Below are 15304 nucleotides of genomic sequence, written 5' to 3'. Positions count from 1 at the left end.
TATGCCTTAGAGAAGTGGAGAGAGTGGTGTATCAATAACAGGTAAATGTGAATAAGTGCAGGAGAAATGGATTTAGCTGATAATCACAGCCTTGTTGGAACCAATAAGGAGACTTTACTGTTCACTGAATTAACACAAGAAACAATGAAAGTAGAAACAGTGCAATGTTAGGGTGTCAATGAAGATCAGCAGAAGCAAACGTTAAACAGGTTTTGACAAACAATGGAGTTTGAAAAGGCACCATATGATCCAGATCATCAGTTTGGTGCTGCAGACAAAAGCTATAGATCAGATTCATTCATTGTACAAAAACATTACACTGGTCAACAACAAATTTATTGTTTAAGTTTTTTGAGCTGATTTAGGATAATTTTGGTGTGCTGAATCCAAAAACCACATTCATTTTGCTCAATCAGGTCAACTTTCTGAACTATGCTACATATTGGCTTCTTAACATTTTTGCTTACATTTATGGGCATTTTCACATCATATGATACAAAGTTCTTTCATATTTCTTGCAATAAACGAGTTCTGAAGATTTTACTTTTGCCAATTTATGATTAATGGTTTTTTTAATATTACAGGTGAATGAAATGGCTTCGACTAGAAGATCTTGTAAAAATAAGCCTGACGTATTCTGCTACATCTGCGGTGAATACACCATTGTACCTAACAGGAATCAAGTCACAAGTTTCATAAAGTGTGCTTACCAATCTTATTTTGGAATTAATTATTATATTTTGTGAGAAGATCAAATTTTTCAAAATCAAATTAGCAAAAAAACCTGACCTGATTGAGAAAAACAGATGTCATTTTTGGATTTAGCGGTGCAAAATGGTCCTAATTCAGTTGAAAAAACCTAGACAACTTGCAAAAAACATGTTTTTGTAACCCGGTGTTATCTAACTAGCAAAGAGTTAAATCATGACTGTGATGGTAATGACCAACTCGTACATTTTCTTTTGGCTTTTTGTATTTTTAAGTTTAAAAAAAAAAAAAACAAGCGTAAAATGTAAGTAGTTGAACGATTTTTATCCCGCCCACCGAAGGGGAGGCAAGGGGTATTGTTTTTTGTTCTGGTTGGTTTTTTGTTTGTTTACACCTTAGCAGCAAAACTATTGGTTGATTTCATACCAGATTGGGTTTATAGATTGCCAGTGACCCAGAAGAGATGTCATTACATTTTGGGAAACGTAGGTCAAAGTTAAAATTTTTTGTGATTAAAAAATATATATATATTCCCATTTACTTATAATTAGCTAAATATGTGTGAGGGGTGAGGTTTGTTGTGCCTGACACCACCTGTTAAAGAATGCATTCAGATCAGTGTGAATTAAATCTTCAGTGCATGATCTTTTTTTTTGCATTGAGCAATATATGAACCTGACTCATCTGTGCATTTAAATACTGAGAAAGTGTTGCTTGAGGTAGAAATCTCTGGTATCCAACAGTTAAAATTTTGAAACAATATTTGCCGATTCAAGCACTGATGTTTTTTTCAATGAGATTTCCAATGTGCTCTTCAAAATTATTGTGAACAGACAGAGATGGTAATTGTGTCACAAAATTTGAGTGGATATAGAGCTGTCAGAGGGGTTGGATGGGTGGACAGAACAGCACTGATCTAGTTAACCAAAGCATATAGAGATGTAAAACACATGGCAGTTTAACTCAGGAAAACGTGTATGTGTGTGTGTGTCACTGTTGGGACCTCTGAGAGCAGAACCCAAACAATTGTTCCACACCACTGATTTTTATCCTTTATTTCTGGAACATATACTGAGTGGGACATAATTGGATACAGGCAAATCACTAATTACCTCTGCCAAAAGAGGCTGTTTTTGTTGGCGTTGGTTTGTCTGTGTGCAAGATAACTCAAAAAGTTATGGACGGATTTGGATGAAAATTTCAGGAAATGTTGATACTGGCACAAGGAACAAATGATTAAATTTTGGTGGTGATCAGGGGTCAGGGGGGCCACTGATCTGCCTTGGTGGAGGTCTGCGCTCTACAAGTGCTTTTCTAGAAAAGAGAGCGCAGACCTCCGTCAAGGCAGATCAGTGGCCCCACCCACCTCACCCCCAATCACCACCAAAATTTAATCATTTGTTCCTTGTGCCAGTATCAACATTTCCTGAAATTTTCATCCAAACCCGGGGCACTGATCTGTCTTGGCGCAGGTCTGCGCTCTCCAAGTGCTTCTAGTTTCATCTGATTTTGCATGACCATCAGCTCCGGGGGAAGTTTAATGCATTAAGTAAGTTCAGAGTCAACCTCCATCGTCACCTGTCAATCAGCACTGGAGGTTTTGTTTCTCCATGCTGGTTGTGGGTCTAGAAGGTGAATACTGTTGAAAACTGTCCCAGCCTTACCAGCTCAGATTTGGATGTGCTGTCTGCGTCTCTTCCTAGCATGGATGGACCCAGGAATGTTGAGTCGCATGATCCAGATCAGATACTTCCGTGGAGACATGCCTTAAATGTTTTGAGTTCAGCGTCCTTTCATCTGTTGGGAGGTAACAGACCAGAAGAACCAGTCTCAGCATATTTTTCTATTATTTAAATTTACCCTCCTCAAATACCGACATAGTGTTTGGCCCCAGGTTGGTTGGATGTAAATCTAAACTTGCTCCTTAAGTATTGGATCCATGTCTGTGTATAAACCCTCCGGTCCTTTATCTCAACTCTTATATGCATAAGTGGGTCAAAAATGATACGGTGAGGATGTTTTTTTTTTCAATATCTTTGTATTGAAAAGTTATTTCATATTCCAGGTATTAATCAAAAACATATGACTGACATTATACCATTAAGAAAAAAATTCTAAATGTTTATTCATTCATTCATTTTCTGAACCCACTTTATCCTCACTCGGGTCACGGGGGTCGCTTGGAGCCTATCCCAGCTACATAGGGGCGAAGGCGGGGTACACCCTGGACAAGTCACCAGTTCATCGCAGGGCTGAACATATAGAGACAAACAATCACTCTCACATTCACACCTATGGGCAATTTAGATGAACCAATTAACCTATCAGTGCTTGTGTTTGGGTGGTGGGAGGAAGCCGGAGTACCTGGAGAGAACCCACGCAGACACAGGGAGAACATGCAAACTCCACACAGAAAGGTCCCACCCCCTGTCGACCGGTGTTGGAATCGAACCCAGGACCTTCTTGCAGTGAGGCACGAGTGCTAACCACTGTGTTGCCCCTCTAGATGTTTAATTTACCTTTAATAGATTTTATGTAATTGTAGTTTCTGTATTACTACCCCAACCTACCACAGGTGGGTCAAAAATGACCTGCATTCATTTTCAATGGAATTTCATATCACTCACTCACAAAATAGATGTTGACATTGTTCTATTGCTGTTATGTACTATATATTATAAACTATATACTGTATATACTTTTCAAATTTTCAAATATTTTTAAAAACATTTTTTTTAAATCACGTAAAAAATAAATGAATAAAAAAATTCAAACATGAAATCCTTCTTTTGTGGAGCAAAATATGACACAAATGATTATTTTTAACTTGACAAATGTGCCATAAAAACACACTGACTTTAACACGGGTCATTTTTGACCCATTTATGGAAAAGAGTATCTAAGGGTTCTGCTAAACCCACCTTAGAAATTGGTGTTTTTCATAGATTTCACAGGGTTTTCCCTTTCTTGCCTGAAGGCCCTAATAGATATCAGGGTGCAGGCCTTCCAGTGTACTCAGATGAACACACCCGGTGGTCATGCACTTGAATATGACTCTACACCATGTTTCAGATCTTCTACTTTTGTGGTAAATGACATAAATCAGTCAACAGTTATGGCCCAGAGAGCAGGTTCAGAAAGACTGCTATGCTAGTGGCATATCTCAGATTCTGGGAATGTCTAGTTGAGGATTCATGTAACTCATGTTGTAACTCATCAAACAGCTGTTTAAGGCTTGAGTGCAAGAAGTGATCATCATACTTATTGATTTGAAGCGATGTGGTGATTTGATGACATAACTGATTCTCAGACAAGACCAAGATCCACTTCAGTTACGTTCATTCCTTGCAAAACCATGAAAATATGTTTTTAGTGTTTCGTCTGCTATCGCTGTGAAGTATTGAATCTTTTTTTCTTTTTATTTTTTTTTTATTTTATTGAACCGCTTTTTTTTTTTTTTTTTTTAGCTGATTTTATCTTTTTTCACATTTTTTAATTTGTCTTGTTTGTATGTTGGTTGTATTTTGTTGCTCTTAGCCCGCTTAACACCCTGTGTTATCACTAGTTTTATTTACTTATTTAATCCCTTGTTTTATGTTTGGTGTACGGCACTTTGGCCAGCTGTAAAGTTCTTAAAGTGCTTTATAAATAAAGTTGGTATGGTATGGTATGGTATTTTAAAGGCTTGTTAAAACTGTCACATCTTTGTGGGTTGGTTGTAGCCTCAAAACTGTGAACGTTTTCTCCAGTTTATCTTATATGATAGTCATGTGTCTTTGGGTTTTAGACAAAACAGACACTGATGATGTCACTTACGGCTCAAATAAATTATGATAGGCTTTTTGGCTTGTTTTGGGGTAAATGAATTATTGACAGTCTTGTGTTTTTTTTTTTTGGTAAATGCCTTTGTCCTTTTTAATTATCTCGTCTCAGTCGTGGCTGAACACCGTCCCATGGGAGACAAGTACAACCTTGATCTGATCTGTTAGTATTGAGCTGTGGTTTCCATTCTTTACGCCTTTATTCTTGTGTATATTTATGTAAACACATTTGCAACATATGTATTCATCTAGCTGGATTTACAACCTTTGCATCCACTCAGATCAGAGATGTTAGTGTCCACCGCTGTCCCAATTACTTTCAAAGGTAATTCCTATCTTACAAGACCAGTCGTAAAGTACACATAACACACCGCATATTTACAGTGAAGATGCCCCTTTACACACAAACACCCCAAGGATTCATTACACTAGAATTAATGATATATCTCAGCTGATTTCCTCCTTCAGGCCCACCTACAAACCCCAGACTCCCCTGGGATCCGGATCAAGATGGAGGGGGGCTGTGTTTATGGGTTCAACATGTGCCCACACATACACACACTCACACTCTGCCCCCACCTTTTATATTCACTATCATCTCCCTGTGAGGGTCTGAAATGATGTCATACAATACAAGCGCAAGGTCAACTCAAATGTTCGCCGGTATTTTAGCACCAATATCTTGTGCTTTTGCTTGTCATTCAGTTAAGGATGCACACAGGCGCTTTGGTAACTGCGTATGTACTTCATTTGTAACCCAACCACCCCATCCCACCCCCCCACACAGCCAGTCCCAGTCCTCAAATACAAACACACTTTAGCTCTCACATCATAAACCATCTGGAAGCTTTATTGATTTGGCGATGAATCAATTAGTGAATTATTTAATTAGCAAAGCATTATGGGTCAGCACAGAGCGGCTCCCACCTTGCACTGCTCCTAGGTCTCTTTAAATCATTACACATATGTTTGGATTCTATGCGGCTGGGAGCATGTACGTGCGTACCATAGCCACAGGAAAACTTTTCAGACAGGGTGAAATCAGATGTGATCTCAGTTAGACCTTGTAAAGATGGCCAGTAAAGTTTCTACAGTTACCCGCCAGACGATGAATCCTATTTCCTTAAAGCTTTATGTGTGCAGACCTAGAACTTTTGCTGTCACTCAAGTCCAAATTAGCTTTGGCTGCAGTTGAAAGACGGAGAAATATGGACATTACGTCTACCCCTTTGACTAGATGAGTTATGACTTGTGTTCGTGATCGGGGAGTTCTTTTCATCCCGGAGCTTTCTTTGTGCTCATTAATTCTTGGGAGTGTTTGGGTTAAAATGCATAATGAGTTCATTAAGGGGGATTGGCGTAATCAGGAAAGGTATTGCCTTAATTACTGGCACCGGGCCAGACCTATCCGTTCTCTGTGAGATCTGCAACCCACCCTGTCCACAGAGCTCGCTAATTTAATTAAGTGTACAAAATGCTACACCCTAACGTCACCCTTGGGGGCAATTATGGCACTAGAGATTGAAAGATCTCCACCGGGGGTATTTTACTTACTGGCAGGAGATTGCCTGTGTCAGTTAGCTGATTGCATTGATTATATTGATTTGTAACAGCTTTTCGGGTAATTTCATCTGCAAAGGTGAGAGCAACACGTTGGCCCGGAGACTTTTTTATTTATTCTTTCTTTATTTAGACCCTGTACTCTTTTGCCAAGTGATTAGATGAAATGGAGCTCCACAATAAGTCTTTTAAAGTGGGAGTTGGGGAGGGAGGATCGATAGTTTTTATTTGCTGTATAAGGTCAGCACAGGTTGGATGTTATGAATTCTTTTAAAGGCATCACTTCTCTTTCACCGACAGTGTAAATGCAAGACGATGCTGAACCAGCAAGAAAGGTGCACCAGGACCAGTTTTTACCAAATCTAAACCAGTGTAAATACTGTAGATGACTGCATTTGTTTTCCGACCATCCTACCATTAAGAGTGTTTGTTGAAAAGACTGTAATGTTTATTAGTTTCGGCAAAGAAAAGTAAACGCATCATAATCCACGCTCCCATTTATTTCACTCTCAAAAACATAAGACAGCATCAGCCACCAAAAGCATCCTCTGATCTAAAGTGTGTAATAACTTTAGAACTATTTTGCTTTTTTAAATGGAATTATGCATTTTAAAACATTTCCCTGTGGTCTACATAAACTGTAAATGCTTTGCTTGGATCTGAATTCTTCATTAATTCAACTCCACAGGTCCATCTTCAACCCTATTTCTGAGTAATGACACCAGAAAGGTTGTTTTAAGCGCTGGCCCTTTAAATGTAAATAAGCCACTTCATGCCCCACCCCCTTCAGGTTGTTGACTGTGCTGCTCTGTCCTGTTCAACCAACACCTGAACATTTTAGTTAATCAGCTTGAAGTTTGGACATATTTTCAGTATGGACTACAACCGCTGCTGCTGACAAACAATTATGGCGTATTCAGAGAAATGTTCGTCAGAAGTCTTGACCTTATATGTGCAAATGTTGGGACGTAACTAGTTATAGACGTAACAAATTAAGCAGGAAGTAAAACAGGTTGTAGAATTTTAATGAAGACATTTTTGTAATACCAGGTGATTTCATTCATAGAATGTGTCTGAACCACAAGAAGGTCATTAATTCTTTTTCTTTATGTCATTTTGCGAAAATAAATATAAACATAGCCTTGCAGCACCTGGAGGGTTCAAATTCAAACTTTCTGTACTGTTAGGGTCCAAATACACAAATAAATGTACCAAAGACTAATACAAGTGGGTTTAGCAAAATATGACCTCTTTAATCCTATCAATAACTTGTAATAATTCAGGTAAAATGCAGTTTTTCAGCTTTTCATTGTCATCACATATGACACATTTATATGTTCAAAGGCTCCGGAGTGAATGTGGAGACACTGTCATTTCGAGCAACATTGATTCACCCGTAAAAACCATGTAGTTTGATAGATGACAGTGATTGGAGATGTTTGTTTTAATGTTCAGTTAATGTTATATTTTGCTGAAAAAGTCAATTTTGCTTCCATTTTCTCTGTTGTTATGTAATAACCCTTAACTTTACTTTTAGGATCATCTACAACATCACTAAATTAAATTTAGGAAAATACCTGCTTTTCACCAAAAATTAGAAAATGCAGAAGATTTTCATAAATGGTGTTAAATCACTTAGGAATGGAGGTTAAACAGTGAGAAAAGAAATAGTATAGGAGTGGCCACAAAAACGATTAGGCCTTTAAGCATTAAATAACTAAATTTATGCCAAAAATGCATTTTCAAGCAACAAAACATACATATTCATTGCTTTCCAAATGTGAATATTGTATTGTTTTAATGAAAAATACCATGATGCAGGCTAAACCTTTTCCAGTCTTGTGCCTGTCATTACATTTCTCATAAAATAATGTGTCTTTTTGCAATATACTGTTATTTTGAGATTTTGACAAGGTTGATATTGTCATAATGTCAGATGATACTGTTGCAGTTTTGCAGATTAATACTCACTACACATGTTTAGTAGAAAACATTTATACATATATTCACCACACATTTTGCTGGAAGTTCTGTTGTTCTTCTAACTCTAACTTATGGTTTAGGTGCATAATTGGTTCAAAGTTCCAGTGCATGCTATAAACATCCTCAAGGTTTTCTACACTTTTGACTCTCAAAATTAGAAATACCTTCAAATAAATAAGACATCAAATCTCAAACATTTTGGCAGTAATATAGAAGGAAGATTTTTTTTTTAATCATTAAATAAAGTTTCTTGAATGTTCGAATTATTCTCACACATTTGTTTTACTGCCTTCTTTTCTCTTGCACTAGAAGAGCTGCTGAACTTACTCGTGTTTCCCAATTAAAGAGAGAAATGTGACCCAACAGATTAGTTTTAACAGCAGGACTTTAACCTTTGCTACGAGCGGCAAAGGCAAAAAGAGGCTAATAGTTTGATGAGCAGTTCATCAGCACTGATTAAGAGGATGGGATGACAAGATAATCCAGAGGTGGCACAGTCATTAACCGTGGCCAAAGAAGAGCTAATTAACTGATTAAACAAGTCCCCGCCCAGCCAGTGGCGTGCAGGCAGAAGGGAGGGGCCTGGTGAGTTACGATGAGGAGGCGTAGAGGAAGTGTTTATGTCACTTGCCAGGAGAGTTGTCACTGAATGAGTGAAGTGTCTTCATCAATTTGGAGCCATTACCATGTCAAAAGGAGAGGATGGTGCTGGAGGAGGGGGAGCCGACTGGGGGAGGAGAAGCACAAATCCCATCTGCATACTACAACCCTATTCATTTTCACACACACACACACACACACACATAGTTGGTGCCTCCGCCTCCTGCAGCCCCTCCCCCCACAGGCAGGCCAGTTTACCGTAAGGCTGTTTAATTTTCCTGAAATAGGGCTGTGACAGCTGTGTCATGCTGATGAGGAGGTGTTGAGCAGAGTGGCAGCCTGTCACATCTCATCTATCTCAGCTCTGATACTGCTGAGCCGCCTCCTCTTCTTCTGCCTTCACCTCCTCTTGTCTCTTTACTTCTCTCTCTGAGTCGCCAAAGCTTTTTTTTTTTTGTCAAATAAACACTTGGTCTGTGAAGTGGTGTGTCTGTGTTTAAGGCAGGGGGTTTGATTGACGTTGGAAAAGGACAAAACTAATAACCAGTAGATGTTTTTTATTTCACCTGTATTGATTGTTATAGGTCTCTTTATCATGTGACCCGGCTCAATTATGCCAATTGGGTAACACCATGACACTGAGGTTGTAGGGGACGGTAAAATGAAATAGCTACAGAGAGGGAGAGGTGGACCAAAATGAGTGTTTTTGATAAAGGAGTAAAGATGTAGTAGATGAGGGTGGAAACGGCTCGTTGTTAGTGGAATATGCATCACTTGAGATGTATTACTCTGAACATAGAAGGACAGCAATTTAAATGTTCGTGATGTCATTTCCACCTGTCACTCATGTCACGGTGCAATAAATGTGGAGCCATTACATAAATGAGATGTTGTTGTGACCCTCTATATGCATGAATGCACATAGTGGTATCTCTAGTTTTATGTAAATAGAATACAAATATAGTAAACAACCACAAATGAACTGACGAGGTTCAGAGGAATGTGTCTGTCAGGTGCACACCTAAAGTTTTATGAAAATAACCGTAAAGCAACAGGTCATGATAAAATTTTTACATTAAAATAACATTAAAATCTGAAATCCTGCAGATGGAAATTGTGAGGTGCTTTAACTTCAGGTCATAGCTTTTGAATGCACTCATCAAACAGTTTTTTGTTTTTTTTTACTTTGGTAAAGTTTCCTTTATGTGTTTACATAAGAAGTAATGTCCTCCTATTGCTGCTTTTCCCAAATTCTGGGGAACAACATTTTTTATTTGGCTGATTATTTTTAAGCCTTGAGCTGAAAAACTATTTGGAAATCCCTGATTTATTGTATTCTATTGTTATCTTGCAGAAATTATATTACTTGAATTTATTAAAAAGTGGTAGGACAGAATACATGATGTAGTGTTTATGTGTCTTTTACTTTGATAAGACAAATACGTATGATCAGGCAGAGGGTGACGTTCCCTATAATGACAATTAAAGTGATATTTAAAGTTTAACTGAATGTATTTTAGTGTGATTTGGTACATGATAAATTATAATTAAGTTTTCCAGAGACTTCCACCACTGTAAAGGTCATAATCTGAAGCTCCTAAAGATAATTTTTCATTCTATGAAATGTATGTGGAAAAAAAAAATTCGGAGAGTTATCTTTTGTATCAGAGGATAGTGATGATGATGATTTTTTTTATTTTTTTTTTCATTGAAACAATGAGAAAAAAAAGCTTGGTATGTTTTGGCCAAATTCAGTTAAATTCATTCATTCATTCATCTTCTGAACCTGCTTTATCCTCACTAGGGTCACGGTGGGTGCTGGAGTCAGTCCCAGCTACCTATGGGTGAAGGTGGAGTACACCCTGGACGAGTCACCAGTTCATCACAGGGCTGAACATATAGAGACAAACAATCACTCTCATATTCACACCTATGGGCAATTTTAGATTAACCAATTAACCTATCAGTGCATGTCTTTGGATGGTGGGAGGAAGCCGGAGTACCCAAAGAGAAACCATGCAAACTCTACACAGAAAGGTCCCCGGTTGGAATCGAACCCAGGACCTTCTTGCTGTGAGGTGACAGTGCTATCCACTGCCATTTCAATTCAGTTTCAGTTTTATTTATTTAGCCCCCATCATAATATATTTGTGTGTGTATATATATACATATATATATATATATATATATATATATATATATTATATATATATATATATATATATATATATATGTTTATTTATAAGTTCAGGTCAAGGCCTAAAAAATCCAAAACAGAAAAAAAAAAAAAAAAACCAACACAAATCCTCCAGGAGCAAGACGTCGGCAACAGTGGGGAGGGAAAATGTCTTTTACAGGTGAAAATAACCCTGGAAAAGACGGGCCCCTGGTGCGCAGCATCCACCTCGACCAGCTGGGGTTAGTTAAGATGGCACTTCACTACACCCCTGAAAGAAAGTGCAGTAACACTGGTCTACAGTATTTTTTTTAATTTTTTGTTAAATCATCTCCCTCAGAGATTCAATGTGTTAAATCTTACGTAGTTTCATTAGATTAACTGGAAAATAATTAATAAAAGTGCTGGTTAGCTGATGTTTTCATTGTATATGATAAAGTGTTATTACACATATAATAATAATAGATTTATAAATCTTCATCTAGAAACAATAGATCCTGTAGTTCTGAGACAATCTTAGACATTTCTTTTGAATAAAACCCAGTCTCATTAATTCTCGTAATTGCACATTTTGATCCAAGACTGTATCATAGAAACTACAGCCAACCAGTATTTTTCACATAATTTTTCTTTATTAGTGACTCAAACTTGGTATAGTTTCATTACTTTTACTCTGTTTTCCTTGTAGATCAGTGTAATGAATGATAAACAGACTGCATTTGTATAATGTTTTTCTACCTTTGCAGTGTACTCCTTCTCCACACACTAGTACACCACTGACACAACCACTGGAAGGAACTTGGAGTTCAATGTCTTGCCCAAGGACACTTCAATAGAGGATCAGAAGGGACTGAACCGCTGATCTTCTGGTTTGTGAACAATTCAACCTCCAGAGCTACAGGAGCCACAGCTGCCCCATAACTTAACAAAAACACTACACAGCACTAAACAGCACTAATAAACGTTGCACTAATGAAAACACAACTGTTTCACATTTTGGTACAGTACAGTGGTTCTCAGTCTTTTTCTGTCAGGCCCCCCTTTGGAGCACGAGAAATCTCCGAGCCCCCCTCAACCCCAACAACATTGTACCTGTGGTGCAATTATTACTTTTATTGAAAGAAACATCAATATCATAAGAATACTTTTTGCTTTTCCTTGAATAATTTGTTGTGCAAATTAAAAATAGCGTAGATTTTTGATTGAACAGTACAGATGAACTCAACAAGACTGCTCCCTGAGACATTATTTTTCAAAATAAAAATAGGAAATGTGTAATTATCTTACAACTATGACAATAAGGTACTTTTTTTTTTTTAGAACAACAAACACATTTTGGTAACAAAGATGAACGTTTTAACAATATCAGTGGCTGCAATGAGCCTGTTTACATTGCACATCTGAGAACATCAAAGTGCAAACTGTACAAACTGTGCAAAAACAGAAACATTGCACATTTTTCTTTTCCAGTCCAGTCCTTGTCCACTCTCCAAACCTAAACTCTTTGTCTAGTCTAGTGACAGATCACCATGGCAGTAGATTTGTTTGTTGTACGTCCCTAAAATGAGTCCAGGGTGCTCCAACGCTAAAACATTAGTTCCACCTGCTACATGTTGGAACCTGAAGAAAAAATAAACACCTAGGAATGATCCCCTGCCCCCCCTGGCAAGCCCTTGTGCCCCCCCCGGGGTGGCCCGCCCCACTTTTTGAGAAACACTGGTATAGTAGAAGCTACTTTTTCCAGATCTACAACATAAGCTTTGGTTATATTTTCCTCTTTGGATTTGTAGGCATTTACCCACCTGGACTTACATCCAGACGTGCAAGTGCATGTGTAACCTTCACAAACAGTTAACGGAGCCGCTGTGACTACGCCTGAGCCTGTAACTGTATTAATGACACCAGCCGCCTGTGATGCTGTCAGCCAGACTGATTGCCCTGCTCTTAACCCTGTTTTGAACCCAGCATGCCACACAAAGCCAACTGTATGCCTTCATACCAGTGCAAACACTTATTCACATTAATGCCACTTTATTCTCTGTCATCACTTCACAAGTCAAGGAAGGACACATTTATTTTGAGTCAGCATTAAGATCATATGCCACTCAGTGAAAACAGGCTGGATTAGAAAAAGTCAACATCTCAGTAAGGGCATACGTAGTTGAAAGGGGACAAGCATCATCATCATATGTCGATTAGCTCAAAAGTCCTGGGAAAGTAAATAGAGTTAGGACAAAAAAAAAAACAGCTTCAATCGATTAGTGTAGGAAAATATTAGCTACAAATGTTCCCATTTTTCAAAAAAAATTTAAAGGATTTGTTTGTTGCTTTGAGAACACAGTTTGCCGATCGTTCATTCATCATGTGAAATAGAAGAACAGATTCTTAAAGCTGCAGACAACTCTTCTGTTTTCTACCCTATAATAAGCAGATGAACATTTCTACTATAAGAGGATCATTGTGTAATTAAATAACATTTATATTGTGAATATTTATAACTTTTTGATGCAAAACAGGGGGGAAAATTGTACAGCTGAGTTTTATTTTAAATATCTTTGCATTTAATTTCATTAATTTCACATTCATTAGTATTCGAGTCAGTCTTCAGTTGCCTTGTTTTTGATCATTACAAATCCTTTTTTTTTTTTTACTTTTTTACTTTTGAATAAAAATCTTTCTGTATCTCTATCTTTCTGATACATTCCCTGTCTTATTCCATCCATGGCAGAGAGTTTCTTTACTTTATCTTTGAAATACATATATTTTGTATTATGAAGCATTCCAAGGTTTTATGAAATATCTTCAATCATTCATTCATTATGTAAATTTCACATCTTAAAACAGACACATTCACATCATTCTCTTTCACATAAGCTTTATTTTACAGTAGTTTTATCACAGAAAATATTAAATACCTTGTGAGAGATTACAAGGTTATTATTTGAAATTGCACACACCTCCCACCATTGATAACTTCTGTTTTCATTGCTATCATGATATGAACGTGCCAGGTAAACACTTGGCAAAAGAGTGAATAAGAAAGATAATTTTATTTACACATGCTGTGCATTCATACTTGGTAAGCAAACATTTGGCCTGTTGGGTCAAAACAGTTCATTTTTGCTTTAGGAGTTTGCGTTGCTTGTTTATAAAAGAAATTATTGTTTTTTGCAGCAGCTTTTTTTCCTGCTTCATTCAATAATTAACAGTTATTTATAAGACTTTTTTTTATTATTTATAAATAAACATCCTAGTAAATGAGCCACTACTGATTCACCTGAGCTCAGACCAGAAATCTCCCCCGTTTGTGGATCTTCTTTGCAGCGTTCTGGACAGAGAGAAGACAGAAGATTGAAGTGTAAACTCCCATCATGACTGAAAACTGTTTCCATGTGTCACTTTGCAGTTTGCAGAGGTGTGAGATACAAGGGGGGAGGCTGAGGTGGGAGGTCAGTGTCTCTTCTGCCCAAGGAGGGGCTGCTGTCTGCGTAGGTGTGGGTGGGTTGCTGGAGGGGGGATTTAATTAGAACAAGTGCCTGCATCCCCCTCTGGTCCCCTGCTCTGTATTACTACTCGCTGCCAAGGGTTAACTGGCCTGATAAATGGGATCAGTCGCACTTGTGCACACACAGAGGACACACACCTGTGTTGTAGAGGAGGACTGACTAAAGCTTGAAGCAAAAAATGCTACAGATGCACTTAAATAGGATGTAACATACATGCAGTCGTTGGGTTTTGTAGAACATTTACACTGTAGTTAAAAGAAAAGTGCTCATTAAGATTTCGAATGGTCAGAACAGTCCGCTGATATGACATTGAAAGGTTGCAGAGGAATCTGAAACTATTCATGTTTGATTTAAGGAGGTTCAGTGAGCTCTAGCTGTCTTCAATATCACACAAGTAGGGAATTTTACTTCAGTATGGGCTCTGTCTGTAGAATAGTTCCCATTAAGGATCAGATATGTGTAAAGCAGACTAGTAAAATGTACATTAACGTATTTTTACACTTGGAAGTTCTGACATTCGTCATTATATAGTGTATTTATTTTAAGAATATTGTTTTTTCTTCAGAGAAAAAGTGAGATAACTATTTCCGTCCGCCAAATTACCGACATAATGAGAGACATGTACTTAGTGACATAGTATATCTGTTTGTGAAAGCACTTCAGTGGAGGAAAGTATGCCACCAGCCCCTGTTTTTTCATAAATCTTTAGTCTTAATCAAAGCGGAGGCAGTGTCCATTAATAACCCAGTGTGGTTGGCCTGATGACAGAACACAATGCACCTAATGGAACAATTTATTTCCATAATGCTGCATTGTCAGGGCAAGCGAACACATCGTGGAGGGGGAGTGGAGGTGCGCCCTAGAGCCGGAGCAAGAAAACGGAAAGGACGATGAAGGACGTTTGAGGCAATTTCTTTGAATTTTCAGCCTATTAGTGGACACATGTATAC

The sequence above is a fragment of the Sphaeramia orbicularis genome, chromosome 3 (genome assembly GCF_902148855.1).
Source record: "Sphaeramia orbicularis chromosome 3, fSphaOr1.1, whole genome shotgun sequence".
Classification (NCBI taxonomy): domain Eukaryota; kingdom Metazoa; phylum Chordata; class Actinopteri; order Kurtiformes; family Apogonidae; genus Sphaeramia; species Sphaeramia orbicularis.
The sequence above is the reverse complement of the archived record's forward strand: the minus strand, read 5'-3'. Positions refer to the sequence as shown.